The 16,824-nt window shown below is 35.1% G+C and overlaps 1 pseudogene; it reads left to right on the forward strand.

Moving 5' to 3' along the window:
* Positions 1-7,155: 7,155 nt before the first annotated feature.
* Positions 7,156-11,114, forward strand: LOC147068886 (cuticle protein 19 pseudogene; annotated as a pseudogene).
* Positions 11,115-16,824: the final 5,710 nt, after the last annotated feature.

The following is a 16,824-nucleotide window of genomic DNA, read 5'->3' on the forward strand; positions in this document are numbered from 1 at the left end:
ATATGATGGATACACAATACCTCCACCCATCGCCACTGCAGGATAGTCTTATTTTTTATACATTTAGATTATTGCATTATAATACGTTTTATTTATTCAATGGGGGAAGATCCCATTAGATTGAAAAAATGTAAAAACTATTTCTCATAACGTCTTTTAAGACACTCGTAATTGCCACCCTGAAGGGGTGTGTCCATTTATGCTTTGCTTAGGAGCAAAAATGGTACTTTATTTTAAAATTCGTAAGTACTTAATATCCTAATAAATAAATTCCTATATGCTAAAATTATTATTTAACAAATTATCTCTGTGGGGAAAGAAAAAAATAATTATTTTTATCATGTACAAAAATGGAAAAAGTAGCAGGTACTTACTTGTTGTACCTAATTGTGTCTTAAAATGGTCATAATCGACTATATTTGACTATACGTATATATTTCACTTAGAAGAAATAAAAAATAAAATAACTACCAACATGCACACATGCATAATGAATTTAATTTTTATTGTGTATTAATAGTTACTAATGATATAAAAGAAGAAGACAGGTTACTGTAATTTTATATATAACTAGCTGACCCGGCAAACTTCGTACCGCATCAGAATCAATAAGCTTGTGTTAACTTATTAGCTGAATTAAATTCAGTTTTTTATTAAGTTAAAATGAATACTCAAAATGAATTAAGTTCAATAAATGTGCAAAAATCAAATCAAAATGAAATAGATTACATAGTTTTGGTTGGTTCAGATTTCGAAGCATGATGACTACCGAGCCAACCTTCAGTTGTAAATTGTGCGATGGCAAGCCAGGTAGATCCGATGAGTTTAAAAATTCAGTTGGATAGTTGGTTGCTTGGTCTTCGTTTGTTACACAGTCTATATATTTGAAGGAATGCAGTGGACAAACGATTTGATTTTGAATTGTGAAATTTAAGTGATTCACATCTTTGATGTTCGGGAATACTGTTGGTGGGGTCGTCCTTCGCTGAGGCGAAATTGCAAAAATTCAGCGGAAACGAAATCAATCCGTTCGATTTGTCGACAGGAACACAGCCGTTACCGATAGTCAGCAATTGCTTGGAGAAATCTTCGGCAGATGGATCGTTTAGCAATGCAACTCGCATGTTTGTCGTCAGCTGAAGTTTCTTCACATAGCGTCACAGAGTATATGATTTGAGGCATGCGCTTATTTCATCGGCAGCGGTCGATCTTGGAATGACTGGTAGTGTTTGGCAGAAATCGCCAGATAGTAGAATCATTGCGCCTCCATAACATCTTAAGCCATTGCGCAGATCTTTCATAGTTCGATTGAATGCTTCCAATGCGTTTGTGCGCCATTGTGCATTCATCCCAGGTGATGATTTTACTTGCTACCAAAACTTTAGCCATTGCTAAGTGTTTCGCAATATTGCATGTCAGTTTTTCAGTCGTTTGAAGGTTAAACGGCAATTTCAACGTTGAATGAGCCATTCGGCATCCTTCTAGCAACGAAACCGCTATCCCAGAAGAAGCAACTGCTACAGCAATTTCGAATCTCGCATGAACAGTGGCCAAAATCAATGACATGATGAATGTCTTCCCAGTTCCACCGGGCGCATCGAGGAAAAATAAGCCACCATTTCCATCATCAATTATTGCCTTCATTAACGTATCGTACACTTCCTTCTGTTGGGGGTTCAACATTGGTACATTCGTTCAAACTGATTGGTTCAATGCATCTCGATCATATTCACGTTCACGTTCCAATTCTCAATTGAAAGCGTCGTTAATTCCACGATGTGGCGTTGGCATTCCTAACTTGACTAACAAACTGCCGTACACGAGGTAACACATTTCTTTGATCAAAAGCAAAGCCTGGTTATGTATCTCTTCATTCACCTCAAGATCGGGATTTCCTGAACTGACACGAATTCGATGTTAAATGTCTTCTGACATATCGTTCTTGTACTTGTGTAACAGTTCAGATGGATTCGATGGGAAGCATGTCGAAATAATGAAAGCAAATAGTATGCGTATCTGACTTGGAGATGCAGAAACAATTGCTTTAGAGGTTTTCATGTCCCAATGAGTATCACTTTCAAGAAAATTGTGTTGTTGACATGCAGCACGAAATGTTGGGCACACTACACCATTGACAGTTCGAAGTGATTCAAATGATGTCGGCCCACGAACATTTACCAGCAACAACCGCAAGTAGAAGCATTCGTGATTGTTGAAATTTCTTCGATGAAGCGTTCCAAGTGTAATAACGTGTCATCTCAGAGTAGAGCAACGTTCATGCAAACGGATCGCTTTGGCAAATCGAAAAGAAACTGGCCAATGTTGTCACTGGAGGTGTTTGAGCACGTTGAGCAACATTCGATGCGTTGAAATAAACTCGTTAACCATTCTCCAGATGCACCGCCAAATGTATAGCAGTGGGATGACATTCATAAATGGGGAATGAGAAAATACGCCAAATCGCTTCATTGCAGCTCAAATATCGACCAACTTGATAGTGCGTGATTTCATCGTTGGTATTAGGAGTTTGAACGCCAAAAATCACAATATCGCTGCCTTTGGTGCCATATTTGCAGATGTATTTGTTGGACTTCACTGAATTGCAAAACTCCACGTTGCAATGCGCCTTGAATGTTTTGGAAAGTAGTGGCGAATACGGAACAATCCAAGTGTTGTCGACCACGATATCATTTCCCTTCACTTTCGTTGTGATAGTTCTACCGTTATCATCGGGTGATCGACGCCGATACAGTGGATAACCATCGTTGGCAGTGATAGTCTCCGCCGTCAAATTTCGTGGATAACGCTTGGAACACTTGCCGTCGACCATGCACGGTGATTGGGGGTTGATGGGCACCACGCGGTCCGTGAATCATGTTAGTAATTACAACATCATGCAGTTCTGGATAGGTTTCGGGATCAGGAATCTCGGCACATATGATGTCATATATTTGGTCTGGTCGAATTCTTTCGACTAACCAAATAAGAATGTGTGCATGCGGCAAGCCTCGTTTTTGCCATTTAATCGAATACATCCAGCATCGAGTCTCCCCAAAGACGCAATGCTTCACAATGTAGTTTATCAGCGACAGAACTTTTTGTTTGAAGACACGTGCAGTGATGTCGTGCCGATCACTTGATGTTTGTCCGGGGAGTAGCAGTTGAACAATTTCTCTACATTTCGGATTGGTGATGGTGATTGGTGACGTAAAGGTGATGAATAGATCTGGACGACCGTAATGATGAACATATGTCATTGCATCTTGCGCATATTCATGCATATGACGTGGGCTGCCAATGTACATCGCCGGTAGAATAGTCAATCGATCAACATTGTCTGCATCTCCTTCGGTGCTGATTGCATCGCGTAAATGAAAAATATACTCCTCCGAACGCAGTTTATTATTAGTTGTATACGGATATATTAGTTGTATACGGATTTAAATTTGTTGTGATTTTCTTAATTTTCCAATGCATGAGGAAACTTCTCGAGGCCGAGACGAACAAAAAAAAAATCATCGAAATCAGTCAATCAGTTCTCAAGATATCATCAAAAATGCCGTGCCATACGAAATGTATTAGAAAATAATTTTCCTTCATATTTTTTTCCGTGATTTTTTCGGATGCTTATAGTTTATAGTTATTCTGCTATTCAGGGCGGATACAAATCCAACAAATCAAAGATCATAAAAATCGGTCCAGCCGTTCTTGAGTTATAAATGGTGTAACTAACCCGATTTTGTTTTATATATATATAGAATAGATCTTCTGTCTCGCGGCATTGTAAATAACACTGGATAATTAATCACACAATTCAAAATTATATAATGAAGCAATTATCGATGCGCGCACAATCACAAATTTGAAAACCTCACAAAGTGAACATCTTCGAAGGCAACTTACCGTTTGAAAATCACGATCGAAATAGCTATTTATGCACCTAGCTGGTAATGATTATTCACGGAGATCGATTGTCGAATCAAGTCCGATGAACAGATTTTGTAATTTTGGGATGCTTGCATTCGTTTGATTTATTTGATAGACGTAGTCGGAGAAGCAAAGGAGATTCAGGCAGGCCTACTTCCTCCAAAATTCGCCGGGGTCTACAATTACTACTATAAGTAAGTCTTTCTGGATTATCTGAGGTTGAACTAAATCAACTGTCAAAGGATAATACACACAACGCCTTTCTTTTGTTTGTTTGTTTCTTGTTTATTCTTTCTGTCATGTATCAGAGATGGCGTTGTATACGGATTTAAAATTTTTGTGATTTTCTTACTTTTCGAATCCGCGAGGTTCATCGTTCAAATTCATCGAAATTATTCAAAAACCGTACAATATACGAGGGTGGGTCAATAATTCCTTAGAAAAAAGCATTAAAACAGTTTTTATTTTTGTATTTTTTTTTTATTTCTCAACATAATCTCCTTGGAGCTCAATACACTTGGTTAGACATTTCTCAATTTTTTTTAAACCGTCAGAAAAATAAGTTTTCGGAAGGTCCTCAAAATAAGCATTTGTCCGATCGATGACTTCTTCATTTGAAAAAAAACGTTGTCCACTTAGCCATTTTTTTAAGTTTGGGAAAAGGAAAAAGTCACTGGGGGCTAAATCTGGCGAATACGGTGGGTGGTCGACCAATTCGAACTTCAATTCTTCAATTTTAGCCATTGATCGTAAATATGTGTGAACACGGGCATTGTCTTGATGAAAGAGGATTTTTTTCCTGTTTAAATGAGGCCGTTTTTCTTCAATTTCGTTTTTTAGCTGGTCCAATAAAGATGCATAATAATCTCCTGTTATTGTTTTTCCTTTTTCCAAATAGTCAACGAAAATAATTTCACGTGCATCCCAAAATACAGTAGCCATAACCTCACCAGCTGATTTTACGGTTTTCGCCTTCTTTGGACATGGTTTGTCTTCGCAATCCACTGCTTTGACTGTTCTTTCGTCTCGGGAGTATAGTGGTGTATCCATGTTTCATCTACAGTCACAAAGCGACGAAAAAATTCATCCGGATTGCGTTGCATGAGCGACAACAGGGCTTTAGAGGCCACCACCCTATTGCGTTTATTGTCGACTGTGAGCAAACGCGGCACCCATCTTGCAGAAATATTTTTCATGCCCAATTTGTCATGTAAAATAGAAATGACGCTACCTTTTGAGATCCCTGTAACCTCAATTATCTCACTCAACTTTAATCTTCGGTCACTTAACACCATATCGTGGATTTTATTGATCATTTCTGGTGTAGTCACCTCTACAGGACGTCCTGAGCGTGGTTCATCCTTTGTTGATGTACGACCACGTTTAAATTCATTTAACCAGTTATAAATAGTTGCAAGTGAAGGAGCAGATATGCCGTGAACTAAATCCAACTCATTTTTTATTTCCTTTGCTGTTAACCCTTTTATATTAAAATGTTTAATAACAGCTCTAAACTCAATTTTCTCCATTTTCCATTTTTCCATTTTCCACAAGCAAATTTTTTTTTTAAATGTACGAGAAACACACAACAACCCGACCGATCTAATTGAAACTTCGCAGCATACTGAATCGGTAGTGCCGCTGCATGAAAACAAACCGCTTACAGTACAATTCGCGCCACCTGTCGGCTTTTCTAAGGACTTATTGACCCACCCTCGTACCGTATCCATAAACCGTATCCATACAACATGTATGAGAAAATTAATTTTCTTCCTAATTTTTTTCCCCCATGGGGTAAAGAAGCTTGGAGAATGGGATTAACAAAATTAAATGACAGTAATTATTTTACATATAATATGTTAAAACAAAACTAAAACAATACTGGCATACTAAATTATATGTGAAGAGATCTTCAAGTCCACAATAAGACACTGATATTTTAAAGCAGTATAGTAATTGGCCTGAGTGAAACCTGGTCAAAGTGAAAGTCACCAACAACAGCTCTTTCACCTTCGAGGAGCATCATTCATCCACCGCTGACCTATATGTGCAGGTCGAGAGGAAGGATTCCGACCACGACAGAGAGCGCGTCTGTGGACGTTAAACGGTAGACTTTAGTGAATGACAACAGCGCGCGTCGCTGCCCACTTAAGAGCATATTTCTAATGTTAATGCTTTTGTGGAGACGCATATACCATAGGCTGGCAACGTATGCAATGAACGCCTTTATCCTTAGACTCCATCCATCACCAGCTATAAATACGACTAACTCTCTGGAAGGCCATCCCGGCCTTATAGACCTTGGTCCGGCGTGGTGACTAGCTTGGTTAATATAACTCTAGTATGCCAATTTGGATTGTGGATGATGGACAGATCTTTCAGACAAAACCGCAGTGAAGCGTTTAATCTCCGCCACTATGGTATTCAATCCGGTATAAATCATATTAATAAATGCATGAGTAGTCACAAATATTTTTTTATTCATAAACTTTTGCGCACGTTTTTGTTAGCATTGAAACTTATGGAGTGATTAGTCCAATCAAGTCATCGTGTCAAGTGACGATGGTGTTCATTAAGGTAAATCGTCATTATATTTGATGCAGTTTGTAAAATATATACTAAATAAGCCTAATTCATAGACATCTAGGTCTTATCATACAAATATCATTCATTCGTTGTAATGTATAGATAGTCTAGAATAGTGTACAGATAGTGTGGTACTTCTATATATTTATATAGTAGATCCCAAACAACGTGGTTTAAGACTCAATTTTCTTTATGCCTCTAAAAATATTGGTTCTTTCACACATAAAGATAAACTCATTCCTTTCACATTTGATGTTACTATTGTAACTAAACTCATATATAATGCATTATTTTCTACTTATATACTTTTAGTTATCTCTTTGCATCGTGGCACTAGCCGCAATGTGCAACGGTCATGGAGTCGCAGTCTCGTACAGTAATATTGTACAGTAGGAGACATTGGCCACCATTCACTGGGACTCGCTGGCAATCATCTAAGCTACGGCGGCATAGGTTCCGGTTACAGCAGCTTGGGATATAGCGGCCTCGCTCACAATAACATCGGATACAGTGGACTGGTGTACATCAGCTTAGGTTACAATGGACTGAGACACGGCGGCTTAGGCTACAATGGACTTGGGGATAACGGATTAAATTACAATGGACTGGGTCACAACAGTTTAGCTCTTAATGGATTGGTAAATGGAGGCGTTGGATATGGACATGGGTTATATGGAGGTGATCACTATGTGAGTATTGTAGAAGTGAATTACTATGTATATATTTTTAACTCTCAATGAAATTTTTGTCTATTTGCATTGTAGGTACTCATATATTATAAAATAAATAATAATACACGTTCTCTCTTTTAAAGGCACATCCAAAATATACATATAACTATGGAGTAAAAGATAGTCATACAGGAGACGTGAAGTCACAACAAGAAGTCGGAGACGGCGATGTTGTCAAGGGTAAAAACCTCTTCTTATTTTCGAGATGTAAAATAAACGTTAACGAAATTAACAGCCTTTTTTAGAATAATCAGTCAAGTACCTAATTAATACACAATACCATGTAAAACAATGTATTTTGTGATAGCTATGATAGTTAATGTCATTAAATAGACACAATAGGACAGGCGTAGAGTTACCCGCTCTGGACGATTTTTCAAAAAAAATAGTTATGAATGTACGCAGGAGCTCTTTCGTAAGATCTATCTTCTGTTCTAGGTGAGAGTTTTAAATCCCTCTCTGTCTCTTCATAAAATCAAAATAAATATCGAGGAGACTGACTAAACCCGCTCTGAAAATAAATTTGTTCTGGTAAAACCCTCTCTGCGTAACCGGCCAATCAGACGCCGCAATTTAAATAATGACTCTTCACGAATCCCTTAATCTCCATACAAACCGTCAAACCGTTTTCTCGTGCGCGTCATAATTTCCCTTCAATTATTAATGATGAATGTGTCAATATTTGGTGTGACGGATTCTCAACAAGAACAATCAAGGAAGCGTTTGAAAAACCCAGTTGCGTGGAAATGTAGCCTGTTACGCCAAGAAAGGTATTTAAAAATTGATATTTTGCTGTATTGTCATGAATAACCCAGTGGTGGCTCATATTATTTTCTAGGTTTACGTGTATTTTTTTGTTCTCATTTATATTTAATATTCTGTGTGACATAATAAAATATCATAAGGTTCTCAAGTACACGTTTTTATCATTATTTGGTTTGTGTTAAAAATATAATTAAAAGAAAGCTATTTTCTGTCGGGGAAATGCTTTTTGTTTGATAATTTGTACTACACAAATGATAGATTTAGTAGGTTATGTTACGTTAGGTAAGTTTTTTCATCTCTCCTGATAAAAAATGACATTCCTTATCATTATCTCCACGGGACAAGTTTTTTTCGTCATAAAATTGTATCATTCGTTAACATGAATGATAATGAATTTTAATTCAACCATATTATTTATTAATTTGTAGATTAGCTTAGTTGTAATAACGATACTTAGTTAATAATGCTGTGCTATCTTGTAGAAATACCGTTATTTTTCTAATACGTTTTTGCAATAAATTTCAGAAATTCCACGTTTACTATTATTTGTATACAAAAAGTAGCAGGAACAACAGAATATAGGTAATAAATATTTATGTGGGAAAATAAGTAAGCTAAGACTTCGCGACTTTTGTTTGTCGGATTTGGTTTTCTGAATTAAATGCTATAAAATATCTAATATACCTAAGTAGACTATGAATAATATAGCTTAAAAATATTATCATTTTATTTTTACCTTTAATAAATAGGTTGGTAGATAATGGTGGGTTTTCTACAGACATGGAATTTGGGGACACAGGTAATGCAGGGATTAGTTAGGTTAAGGCCGGTACTTAATTCTGCTGGGTTTTTTTATTTATGCTTTTGATATTATTAAAATATATGTTATTGTTATTTCAAATTATCTCATAATTACCTTTTAAGGGTTTAATAATATCTTTCTGAATCAAAATATGGTCATTAATATTAAAATTATTGAGAATTATTAGGGCACTTATGTAATTATAAAAGATTAGTTACCTATTAAACAAATAATTTGCATGATATGTAGGTAATAACTAATTGTCTCCAGGAAAAGTAACATTTTTTGATAATGATTTTTTTTTGTTTATCTAATATATAAAAATTAATATTTGTTTGTTTGTTTGCTTGTTCGTATTGTATGCACTGCCATACCGTTCATCCGATTGCGATAAAACTTTGTTAACTTATTGCTTGCACTTCCGTGAAGAGTATAGGCTATATCTTATATAACAAAATGAATGTCTGTCTGTGTCTGTAGGCCTGTTTGTCTGTCTTTCCCGTATGCGTTCCTATACCATTCATCCGATTGCGATGAAATTTCGGTAAGTGGTTGTATGCACACCCGCAAAGGTTACTGAATTAGAAAAATTATCACCTTCTTCTTCTTCATCATTCTATTTTCTTTTATTCGTATGGTGCCTATACCATTCATCCGATTGCGACGAAACTTTCGTCAGTTATTGTACACACACCCGCAAAGGTTTCTATATTAGAAAAACCATCTCCTTCTACTTCCTCTTCTTCTTCATCATTCTATCTTCTTTTATTTGTATGGTCCCTATACCATTCATCCGATTGCGATGAAACTTTCGTTAGTGGTTGTGCCAACACCTGCAAAGGTTTCTGAATTAGTACAACCATCTTCTTCTTCTTCTTCATTATAATTATCTTCTTTTATTCGTATGGTTCCTATACCATTCATCCGATTGCGATGAAACCTTTGTCAATTGTTGTGGTAACACCCGCAAAAGTTTCTGAATAAGTACAACCATCTTCTTCGTCAGTTGTTGTGCGCACACCTGCGAAGGTTTCTAAATTAGTATTATACAAAATACAACGTTCATTGTTTGTTTGTTCCATGCAATTTTGATTTTTTTTACTACATATTAATAACATTAATAACGTTTGCATATTTTGGATTCGATTTTAATTTAGTGGTCTTTTGTTTGACCTTTACTCCTATTAGAATTATTTTCATAGTGCCATATTGTATTGCACAGATATTTTAATATTAAAAAAATAATTAAGTACCCCTTATTATTTTTTAAATATCTAAGATAAATATAACCACGAAGCGACCCTGTGCGAAGCCGGGTACTTCAGCTAGTTATAGAATAAAAATAAGTACATGACATTAACATATTAAAAAGTTTCACAAATGCAATTTGACATTGTAAGAAGTAGGTACTATTCAACTAAATAACTATTTTTTTAAATTTTAAAAAAATTATTTTTAAGACAAGTACATATCACTATATTTAAAAAATATTACATACCAATATAACAGCTAAATATGTAGGTGCAATGCGAAAAATATACAGCTTCCAGTAGGTAAGAATGGCTACAAAATATTTTCTAGACAAAGTGAATTCGAAAATATATTACATAATTAAAATAAATACGGACCGCTACTGAACTATCATCTCCTGTCGACAATATACCACTGTGCGACAAACACCGCTCTTTTTAAAAAAATTCCGCGTCAAACGCCGCTCTGTCAGGTAGAGACTGACAAAGACCGCTCTTGGGATAATTAAAATGCATTTATTTGAATAAATATAGCTTATAAATTGGATTTGACATTTTATTATACTTTTCCGTATGTAATGGAAGATATATAACATCTAAAATTACACTTAAATCATCATAATATGCCCAAAAGTTTTTCGTCATTTACTCAAAACTCAAAAAAGTCTCCAGAGCCGGTTTTGTTACTCTACGCCTCACTGGTATTGCTTTAAAAAAATGTATTCAAACTTATTTTTGTCCCCGTGTTTTTTTATTACAAAATAAACTACCTCCAAACGTTTTAACATTAGGAGAATAATTTAAGTCTCACTTAACTAGTAACTGTCCTTGTGCCAAGTTTAGTGTCAATGCGCTATAATAATATTGGCTATTTTCTTTTCAGGCCAGTACTCCTTGGTAGAGCCAGATGGTTCAGTTCGCGTCGTAGATTACACCGCCGATGATGCCCATGGCTTCAACGCCGTCGTCAAGAAGAGTGGCCCAACAATCCACACTGTGCCACATGCACAATATAAGAAACCATTATTATACCTACCCACATGTTCTCAGTGAAGACATAATTTGTACTCATCCGCAACCTTTAATTTTAAGGAGAGGTGAAATTATGTTTAATTTTAATCTTTAACAATTCAATATTTTTATTAATTTCCATTTACTTATTCATTTATCGAAAATAATATTTTTATATGTATGTACTTTGCTTTCTTAATTAATTTTCTACGTAGTATATGATGAGAATAATAAACATTATATTTTAAACAATCTTTTAATACTAGATCCGTTTACTATGCCTAAACATTTGTGATGGGGTTACATCGGCATACATTCAATATGCCGAAGTAGCCCCATGGTTGTGAAATATGATCATAAATGATATTTTATTCCATGTATTTATACTTTTGGTATGATACTTTTCTCTACCAATAACCATATTTTGATGGTCTAACCCCGTGTGGTTCTCGAGCGTGTTATAATGAAAATAATTCTTCCTGACAAACTAACCCCTGGTGAAGGGGTGAGATCGTAATAAGGGTCATTTTTACGTTTTTTGTCAAAATAATGCCATTCAAGCCATACGATACTTTTGTAACAAACAATACTTTTATTAAATAGTATGTTTCATTCAACAAATCTAAAATATATTAAAAATCTCAATTACTAATTCCGTAAAATTAATTTAAAGTCACACTCTTCAATTTGTAAGCCGATCTTGCCCCGACTAACCTTACGTTATATTAATTTCACGATGACACTTATGTACAAATTAAGAAAGCTATGGCGTCTACTTTTCGCTGACCGTGGGTCGCTCAGTCCCATCCCGTCGCCGCAGTACAAATATCTTTCTGCAAAGGATGTGAATGCATTCGTGTTAGTAAACCCATACTGGAGAGCGAATCAAATGACCCTTAGGTTTGTAAAAACGCTTGCTGTATATATAATAATTATTATTAATTAAAATAATATTTTTAAGCACGCTTTTTAGATGTGATTAACGCATTCGCTGCGAACTATATAATGAGATTTTAATTGCCCCCTTTAAAATGCACGTTAATTACATCGATCGGCCGCCTGGCCATTACGCGCATGCGCGTCTTCAGCGTCCAAAGTATTAAGTAACGAGTCAGATAATCATATTATTACAAGTAGCTTGGTACATAATGTATAATATGAGAAAGTTGGTAGGTACCTATATATATTTAATAATTAATGGCTAAACCCCACCACCTAGAAAGTCATCGAGCCGCCACTGATCGTACATCAGCGATTTCCAAACTAGGAGGCGCGAAAAGTTTAACACAATTAATGTAGCCACAGGTTTGCAGTTTGCAAATGCATAGTTTATAAAACGGCCGCTATTGATAAACTACATAAAAAACAGTCCTGTAAAAGGTTTGCAAACCTGTCTGAAAATATGGAGACTAATTTTATAATACTTCACTTCTATACAATTGTGAAGCGCGCTGGCTATCTCGTAAAAAAATGAAATAAAAGGGTCAAACCATAATGTTGAAATTTAAGGCAAATTTGTTCAGGATCGATAATTTTGTTGTTAAACTTCTCTATTTGGTAGAAATTTTTGAAAAAAATGAGTGAATAAATCAATGAAAGGACCATTAATGCATTCAGTGATTTAAAAAAGACAATGTGAATGCATTCTTAAAAAATTGGAGCTCAAAATTACAAAAAAATAAGTTTGCCATATTTCCACTTTTAAATGATTTCTGCGCCAGTAAGCCAGTAAGCAAACAAAAATCTATTTACTGAGTTCTTGGTTAGTTTGCTAATGTATTTTTCTCATTATTTTATTAACAATAAAAAAAGGGCTATTAAATATTTTAAATATGTGGTTGTGTGTTGCAATTTGATGTGATACCTATATGATGATTGATTACTTAAATGATAACTCCCGTGTATAATTTAGGAAACACTACATTAGAGCACCACACTGCCCTTAGCCTCAGCGATAGGTAGGTGGGCCCGCCAAATATCCTGGCCTGGGGGCCCGCTTCAGGATGTGGGGGCCGTGATAGAATCCATTTTTGTCAATGAACGATGATTATTTTGGATTGACTACTATTGAAATTGATTGTGTTAATAAACGAGCACATTCATCGCATGAAAAACATTTAATTAATTTAAAAATAAATATAATATAAGAAATAAAACCTTTTTTTCATTTACGTATTAGTACATTGTTGAATATTGAAATTATTTAATGAAATAAAGGGGGGGGAGGCGCCAAGACTAGATTTTTTTAAAAGGGAGGCGCAGTAACATAAAGTTTGGAAGCCAATGTCGTACATAGTATGCGGACCAAAATTATAGTACAAATACTATAATTATAGTACGGTTGGCAACACTGAATCACAGACTAAAATATAATTTAGTTGCCAGGAAATAAAATGAACTATTCAAATCACACTTGGATGAAAATATAATATTCCTTCTTAACACTTTACGGTCCGGCGACGCCACATTGGCATCCTTTGCGAGCCGAACGTTACGGTCCGGTGACGCCTACGTGGCGTTTTTACTTATGCTTATCTTTACTGTAAAAAATAAATATGGAATTTAATATTTGCTTGAAAGATTTATCGACAGATGGTTGAATGACATGTGCAAGAAGTAAAAGCACGATGGAAAAAAAATATTTCAGGGTTTTTACAGAGATGGCGAACGTAACACCATTCAGTTTTTTTTGTACCTATAACATTTTTTTAATTAGTTACAGGAGCATTCATAGGCGGGTGAATCACTAGACATAAACAAAAAAAGGTAATAAACACTCAATGTTATATTCCAGTGTCGTCACTTCAACTTCGAAATTTAATCGTCGACCCTTTTCAGCGGTAGTCAACCATTTATGAACCTGCATTCTTTCTTTTTTTTTAAATGAACGCGATTTTCGGCTATGAAATTGCGTGCTATTTGATATTTTATCTTTAATGGTTTACTATCCATGATAGAAATTTGTACCCATCGCGTTGTCATTTTCGTTCGCTTTTTTCGGGAGATTATTGCTTGTGTAGCTGCATAAATAATAGCTATTATTATTTATATTTATTGCACTAATTTCTTTCAAAAAGTAATTAATCTATGTATATTTTAGCTAGGATATATATTTTTTATTAGTTTTATCTCCAAAAAAACTTTTTAAAATGGAGGACCAATCGTTTTTAGAGGAAAACTATGCGGATTGTATGTCAGATATTCCCAGTGACTGTGAAGATATCGGAGATTTTAGTGATATTGAAACAGACTCATTTGCTCCTTTGACAACACGCCCACGTACAACATATTTCAGGAGTGATTCTGAGGATTCAGAAACTGAGGCCGACATGACACTTGATTGGAACGATGATGATCCGCCGAGAGACAACAAGCCATTTCAAGGATTGTCAGGAGTGACATTTGACACTGATAAGTCCTGAAGCTATATCTAAAAAATGAGTGAACATAACCATGTCGGAGTTAAAAAAAGTGGTTCGGGTTGGTGGTTATTAAATGACCATTGTCAAAAAAGCGACTCTACAGTCTTATTGGCCGACAAATCCACTTATAGACTTCCATATTTTTGAAAACTATGCCACGTAATGGGTTTTTAAAATATTGCGTTATTTACAGTTCACTAATAATGAAAAATGAAATTTTACGATTTTTTGTTGAACATAAAGTTTGTATCGAGGATATACAGACATCTGAATCAAGTTGATACCGTCTAAACCATGGCATCCTCAGAGGATCCAAGGCCATGAGGCCTGAATCATCATTGGGCTGATTCATGCAAACATGAACAGATCGACTGCGAAGCAAATTTCTAGCCCGTAAGCAAATAGTAATTATTAATATCATTTTTTAATATTACATTAGCCTTCATCCAATTTTGACCAATAGGTATTAAATTCGTACACTTACCTACATAAATATTGAAAGCAAAGTTCCCAGCCATACAATGTACCTAGCACCTAGAATATCTGATTTGAGATTACCTACTTTAAAAAAAATATGTATTTGTACCTAGTTCAAATAATTCAAAATATGTACCTACCTAGCAAAGAAATACAGCCTTTTCAAAGCAGGTACCTAAAAAAAGGTCTAGCTGACTATTTCTGTAGTGAGCGAAATTCTCAGAAATAAGCCAGGTACATAATATGCAGAGTGTTTTTGTCATTTTTCAGAGATAGAATTGTGAATTGTTTGTTGGGTATTATTACTACCTACTCTGCCCTACCAGCCCCTAATAGGGTCATTCGGTTTTCGAACTCTCGAGGAGCGTGACGTCGGATGTGGCGCCGCGCTCCCGGCGTCACCGCCATTTTAAATTTATTTATTTTTTTTAAAAATATTTTTGAATATTTCCTACGCTGTAGTACTTTGTACCTAACTGTATTCCGAACAATAAACGCCCTGTTTCCGCCTGTACTTCCGCGTTGTCAATCAACATAAACATGTTCCCGAAAGAAGAAGCAGACGATATCACCGTGACATTCATCATCAGGGGGGTCCAGCGCATTTACCTACACCCCCCCCCCCTTTCGGAGGTAACAAAGTGATGTTGCGGAAACGCATGCACCTTCTACATCTTTTGATACACATTCAACCCATAGAACCAGTTCACCTACTTCATTACAAAGACTCTCTGGCAGTATAAAACAACATCAAATAATTAGGATTTCCGCAACTAATAAACGTTTAAGAAGAAAGTGTAAAGTGTGTTCCTCCCATAAACTTCGAAAAGAAACTATTTACATGTCCAAAGAGTGTAAAGTACCTCTACATCTACATATTGGTAATTGCTTTTCTTCGTATCATTTAAAAAAAAGTGTATTAGTCGTTAGTTCATTTTACATTCATAGTTTTATAAACCATTTCAAATAATTTCAGTTTTAGTGTGTAATTTGTTTTAAATCTACTCATACACTATATTATTATGTGACAATAATTATTTCGTGCCTAGCCAGTTATCTAAAGGTATTATCCATAAGGTTGAGTGTTACTTCAAATATTTTTGTAGAATGTAAATGTGTTTTACAATTTATTGCTCATAGATTTTATATGATTTTTTTACGCACGCCTCTGCACTGTTATTGGCTTGTCTCGATACCTACAAAAATACAAAATTGTAATAAGCGGTGGGAATGTATATGCTTGCATTTTATTTAATTGAATTTACTCGAAAATATGCACGCCACTGCACCGCTATCGCTAGGCCTCTGCCGACATAAAACCAATAAATTAGACGTTCGGGAATGAATATGCATTTATTTTTAAACACTTCACATTTTGTGTAAAGTCTTTGTTATTTTATTTGATAATCAGAGATGTGAGTAGCTAGTGCTAAAAATGGATTGATACGTATTCTATAGCGGTGTAAAACATTTTGTATTTGAATATTTTATTATATTTTTTAATTAAAAAATAATATATTGAAATTGCTTTATATCAATAGGCTGTTTCCTTTACATTATATTATTTAACAAATTGAACTAATCTAATAACATATAATAAACAATTTACGAAAATTTACAAATTATATACTTTTAACTTTATGGAACACAGGCCAGAGGTTGACAAGTACTAAATAAATTACGCAAATTGATGCATTGATATATTTTAAGTATTTTCTGAAAATTTTATTGAAATATATCAATAGGTTCAAAAATCATTTTTAACTTCGCGATCGAAATTTGTTGATTTTCATTAAAAAATACCGGATATTGGTGTAGGTGCTTCGCAAAAATTCGCGGACCGTATAGTGTTA

Source organism: Rhyacophila brunnea, unplaced genomic scaffold (genome assembly GCF_057557595.1).
Source record: "Rhyacophila brunnea isolate RB1 unplaced genomic scaffold, BYU_Rbru_1.0 scaffold_24, whole genome shotgun sequence".
Classification (NCBI taxonomy): Eukaryota; Metazoa; Arthropoda; class Insecta; order Trichoptera; family Rhyacophilidae; genus Rhyacophila; species Rhyacophila brunnea.